The sequence below is a fragment of the Myodes glareolus genome, chromosome 5, assembly GCF_982192425.1.
Source record: "Myodes glareolus chromosome 5, mMyoGla1.1, whole genome shotgun sequence".
NCBI classification, from domain to species: Eukaryota; Metazoa; Chordata; class Mammalia; order Rodentia; family Cricetidae; genus Myodes; species Myodes glareolus.
Window position 1 is genome coordinate 118714536 of NC_142030.1, and position 6074 is coordinate 118720609.

The following is a 6074-nucleotide window of genomic DNA, read 5'->3' on the forward strand; positions in this document are numbered from 1 at the left end:
ATACATACCGTGTTCCTCTTTTTGGGTCTGGCTTACCTCACTCAGTAAAGCGTTTTCTATTTCCATCCATTTGCATGCAAAATTCAAGATGTCATTGTTTTTTACCGCTGAGTAAAACTCTAATGTGTATATGTTCCACACCATTTTTAACCATTCTTCTATTGAGGGGCACCTAGGTTGTTTCCAGGTTCTGGCTATTACAAATAGTGCTGCTATGAACATAGTAGAACAAATGCTTTTGTAGTATGTTAGGGAATCTCTAGGGTATATTCCCAAGAGTGGAATTGCTGGGTCCTGCGGGAGGTTGACTCCCAGTTTCCTGAGAAACCGCCACACTGATTTCCACAGTGGCTGCACGAGTTTGCATTCCCACCAACAATGGATGAGTGTTCCCCTCACCCCACATCCTCTCCAGCATAGGCTATCATTGGTGTTTTTGACTTTAGCTATTCTGACAGGTGTAAGATGGTATCTCAAAGTGGTTTTGATTTGCATTTCCCTGATCGCTAAGGAGGTTGAGCATGACATTAAGTGCCTTTTGTCCATTCGGAGTTCATCTGTTGTGAATTCTCTGTTCAGTTCAGTACCCCATTTTTTAATTGGGTTAGTTAGAGTTTTAGTGTCTAGTTTCTTGAGTTCTTTGTATATTTTGGAGATCAGACCTTTGTCTGATGAGGGATTTGTGAAGATCTTCTCCCATTCGGAAGGTAGCCTTTTGGTCTTACTGACAGTGTCCTTTGATTTACAGAAGCTTCTCAGTTTCAGGAGGTCCCATTTATTCATTGCTTCTCTTATTGTCTGAGCTCCTGGGGTTCTGCTTAGGAACTGGTCTCCTGTGCCTATATCATGTAGACTACTTCCCACTTTCTCTTCTATCAGTTTCAAAATGGTCAGATTAATGTTGAGGTCTTTAATCCATTTGGACTTGAGTTTTGTGCATGGTGATAGATATGGATCTATTTTCATTCTTCTACAGGTTGACATCCAGTTATGCCAGCACCATTTGTTAAAGATGCTTTCCTTCTTCCATTGTATGCCTTTAGCTCCCTTGTCAAATATCAGGTGTTCATATGTTTGTGGGTTAATACCCGGGTCTACTATTCGATTCCATATGTCGACTTCTCTGTTGTTATGCCAATACCAAGCTGTTTTCAATACTGTTGCTCTGTAATAGAGTTTGAAATCAGGGATGGTAATGCCTCCAGAAGTTCCTTTATTGTATAAGATTGTTTTGGCTATCCTGGGTTTTTTGTTTTTCCATATAAACTTGATTATTATTCTCTCAAGGTCTGTGAAGAAGTTTGATGGGATTTTGATGGGAATTGCGTTGAATCTATAGATTGCTTTTGGTAGAATTGCCATTTTTACTATGTTGATTCTCCCAATCCAAGAACAGGGGAGATCTTTCCATTTTCTGGTATCCTCCTCAATTTCTTTCTTCAAGGATATAAAGTTCTTGTCAAATATGTCTTTCACTTCCTTGGTTAGAGTTACCCCAAGATATTTTATGCTATTTGTGGCTATCATGAAAGGTGATGTTTCTCTGATTTCCCTCTCTGCTTCTTTATCCTTTGTGTATAGGAGGGCAATCGATTTTTTGGAGTTGATCTTGTATCCTGCCACATTACTAAAGGTGTAATTACTATCAGCTGTAGGAGTTCTTTGGTTGAGTTTTTGGGGTCGCTTATGTACACTATCATATCGTCCGCAAATAACGAAAGTTTAACTTCATCCTTTCCAATTTGAATCCCCTTGATCCCCTTATGTTGTCTTATTGCTATTACTAGAACTTCAAGCACTATATTGAAGAGGTATGGAGAGAGTGGACAGCCTTGTCGTGCTCCTGATTTTAGTGGAATGGCTTTGAGTTTCTCTCCATTCAATTTGATGTTAGCTGTCGGCTTACTATATATTACTTTTATTATATTTAGGTATGTTCCTCGTATACCCAATCTCTCCAGCACCTGTATCATAAAGGGGTGTTGAATTTTGTCAAATGCTTTTTCAGCATCCAATGAAATGATCATATGTTTTTTTCCCTTCAGTTTATTTGTATGATGGATTATGTTGATAGATTTTTGTATGTTGAACCAGCCCTGCATCTCTGGGATGAAGCCGACTTGATCATAATGGATAATTTTTCTAATGTATTCTTGGATTCGGTTTGCCAGTATTTTATTAAGTATTTTGGCGTCAATGTTCATGAGTGAGATTGGTCTGTAATTCTCTTTCATGGTTGTGTCTTTGTGTGGTTTTGGTATCAGGGTTAACTGTAGCTTCATAAAAAGAGTTTGTCAATGATTCTTCTGTTTCTATATTGTGAAATACATTAAGGAGTATAGGTATTAGCTCTTCCTGGAAGTTCTGGTAGAATTCTGCATTGAAACCATCTGGACCTGGGCTTTTTTTGGTGGGGAGGTTTTTGATAACAGCTTCTAATTCTTCGTGACTAACAGGTCTATTTAGATTGTTCACTTGCTCTTGATTTAACTTTGGCAGATGGTATTTATCTAAAAACCAATCCATTTCTTGTACATTTTCCAACTTTGTGGCATATAAACTCTCGTAGTAAGATCTAATGATTCTCTGAATTTCCACTGTGTCTGTTGTTATGTCCCCCTTTTCATTTCTGATCTTATTAATTTGAGTGTTCTCTCTCTGCCGTTTGATTAGTTTGGCTAGGGGTTTGTCAATCTTGTTGATTTTCTCCAAGAACCAACTTTTTGTTTCGTTGAATTTTTGGATTGTTTTCTGTATTTCTATTTTGTTGATTTCAGCCCTCGGTTTGATTATTTCCAATCTTCTACTCCTCCTGGGAGAGTCTGCTTCTTTTTTTTCCAGAGTTTTTAGGTGTGATGTTAAGTCTCCAATATATGCTTTCTCTGTTTTCTTTAATTGGGTACTTAGTGCTATGAACTTTCCTCTTAGAACTGCTTTCATTGTGTCCCATAGGTTTGAGTATGTTGTGTCTTTATTTTCATTAAATTCAAGGAAGACTTTAATTTCTTTCTTTATTTCTTCCTTGACCCAGGGATGATTCAGTAGTTGACTGTTCAACATCCACACATTTGTAGGCTTTCTGGAATTCAAATTGTTATTGAGTTCTAACTTTATTCCGTGGTGATCCGACAAGACACAGGTGATTACAAATATTCTTTTGTATCTGTGTAAGTTTGCTTTGTTACCAAGTATGTGGTCAATTTTCGAGAAGGTACCATGAGCTGCAGAGAAAAAGGTATATTCTTTCCTTTTTGGGTAGAATGTTCTATAGATATCTGTTAAGTCCATTTGATTCATTACCTCTAGCAATTCTCTTATTTCTCTGTTGAGTTTCTGTTTGATTGATCTGTCCATTGGTGAGAGAGGTGTGTTGAAGTCTCCTACTATTAGTGTGTGTGGTTTGATGACTGCCTTGAGTTCTAAAAGTTTTTCTTTTACATAAGTGGGTGCTTTTATATTAGGGGCGTAGATATTCAGGATTGAGACTTTCTCCTGATTAATTGTTTCAGTTAAGAGTATGAAATGTCCATCACCATCTCTTCTGACTGATTTTAGTTTGAAGTCAATTTTGTTAGATATTAGAATGGCCACACCAGCTTGTTTCTTAGGTCTGTTTGCTTGGAAAACCTTTTCCCAACCCTTTACTCTGAGTAGATGTCTATCTCTGTGGGTGAGGTGTGTTTCTTGTAAACAGCAGAATGTTGGATCCTGTTTTCATATCCAGTCTCTAAGTCTGTGCCTTTTTATAGGTGAGTTGAGTCCATTAATATTAAGAGATATTAATGACCAGTGGTTGTTGATTCTGGTTATTCTTTTTTTTTGTGTGTGTGTGTGTGTGTGTAGTAGAGTTTGTGTGTTTCTCTTCTTTGATTTGTGGTTGTGAAGGGTCACTAGATGTCTGAGTTATTGTAGGCAGTGATGGCAATGTTGGATTCCTTGGTTTGCGATTTTCCTTCTATTACTTTCTGTAGGGATGGATTTGTGGCTACGAATTGTTTAAATTTATTTTTATCCTGGAATATTTTGTTTTCTCCGTTGATAGTGAACGATAGCTTGGCTGGGTATAGTAGTCTGGGTTTGCATCCATGGTCTCTTAGTTTCTGCAGTATCTCTATCCATGATCTTCTGGCTTTCATGGTTTCCATAGAGAAATCCGGTGTAAGCCTGATAGGTTTACCTTTATAAGTCACTTGACCTTTTTCCTTTGCAGCTCTTAATATTCTTTCTTTAATCTGGATGTTTTGTGTTTTGATTATTATATGGCGAGGGGACGTTTTTTTTTTGATCCAGTCTATTCGGCGTTCTGTATGCTTCTTGAACCTTCATAGGAATATCGTTCTTTAGATTGGGAAAGTTTTCTTCTATAATTTTGTTAAATATATTTTCTGGGCCTTTGATCTGCAGTTCTTCTCCTTCTTCAATCCCTATTATTCTTAGATTTGGTTTTTTTATTGTGTCCCAGATTTCCTGAATGTTTTGTGAAGAGAATTTGTTGAATTTGCTGTTTTCTTTGACCAGAGCATTTATTTTCTCTATGGTATCTTCAGAATCTGAGATTCATTCTTCTATCTCTTGTATTCTATTGGTTATTCTTGATTCTGTAGTCTCTGCTCGTTTACCTAGGTTTTCCATATCCAGCCGGTTCTCGTTTTGTGTTTTCTTCATTGCCTCCATTTCAGTTTTCAATTCTTGGACTGTTTCCTTTATTTGTTTGATTGTTTTTTCTTGGTTTCTTAAGGTCTCATTCACGGATTTACTTATTTCTTCAAACTTTTTGTTATATTTCTCATCCATTTCTATACTCATTTCTTCAAACTTTTTGTTATACTTCTCGACCAGTTCCTTAAGGGAATTATTCATATCCTGTTTAAGGGACTCTATTGCTTTCATAATGGCACTTTTTTCCACTTCATCTGGGTTAGAGTGTTCAAATCCTTCTGTTGTAAGGTCGTTGGGATTTGGTGTTTTCATGTTGTTTTTCAGATTGCTGGAGGAGGTCTTGCCTTGGCGTCTGCCCATCTCTTCGTTCAAATGCTCTCTATTGGAACTTCTGATAGCCAGTCAGGTTCCCTTGTTGGGCAGGGAGTTCACTGATAGAATGCCTACCTTTCCTCAGGCAGGATATTAAAGCACATGCACTCCCTCTTTCTGGGATGTGCCTACAGAGCAGGCCCAGTGTGCAAGGCAGCTGAGCTGGGGAGATTTTATGGCCCCAGTGGGAGGGGAGAAATATAGAAATTTGTACCTGGATGGAAGCTGGGATGGCAGGCGGGAGAGTATAGCAGGATGGAGCCAGCACTGCAGGTTGGCCTGGGAGTCTATGGAGTCAGGGAAAGTCCTAGGTCCTCCTCGCCGGGCCCCTGCCGCGGGCCCGAAGCACACTCACCCCTCTGAAGTCCCTCTGGATGGAAGCTGGGATGGCTGGCGGAGGTGCTACCAGGCTGGAGCCAGCAGAGCAGGCTGACCTGGGAGTCTATGGGGTCTGGGGAAGTCCTTTCTCCTCCTTGCCTGCCCCTGCCTCGGCCCGAAGCGCACTTATCCCTCTGAAGGCCCTCTGGATGGAAGCTGGGATGGCTGGCTGAGGCGCTAGCAGGGTGGAGCCAGCAGAGCAGGCTGACCTGGGAGTCTATGGGGTCGGGGGAAGTCCTAGCTCCTCCTCGCCGGGCCCCTGCCGTGGCCCGAAGCACACTTACCCCTCTGAAGGCCCTCTGGATGGAAGCTGGGATGGCTGGGGGAGGCGCTATCTCTTCTATTTCTTTAAGAGAGTTATTCATAACCTGTTTAAGAGACTCTATTGTTTTCATAATGACACTGTTTTCCAGTTCTTCCGGAACAGGGTGTTCAATTCCTTCTGTCGTAAGATCGCTGGGATCTGGCATTTTCATGTTGTTTTTCAGATTATTGGAGGAATTCTTGCCTTGGCGCCTGCCCATCTCTTCCTTCAGATGCTCTCCAATGGCTCTTCCGTCCGCTGGGTCTTCTTCTACTGGATTAGTGCCCCTTGCTATCCAGGAATCACTTTGCCTGCAGCCTTAGCTTGCTGTAGGCAGGCTATTAGAACAAAGGGACTTCCT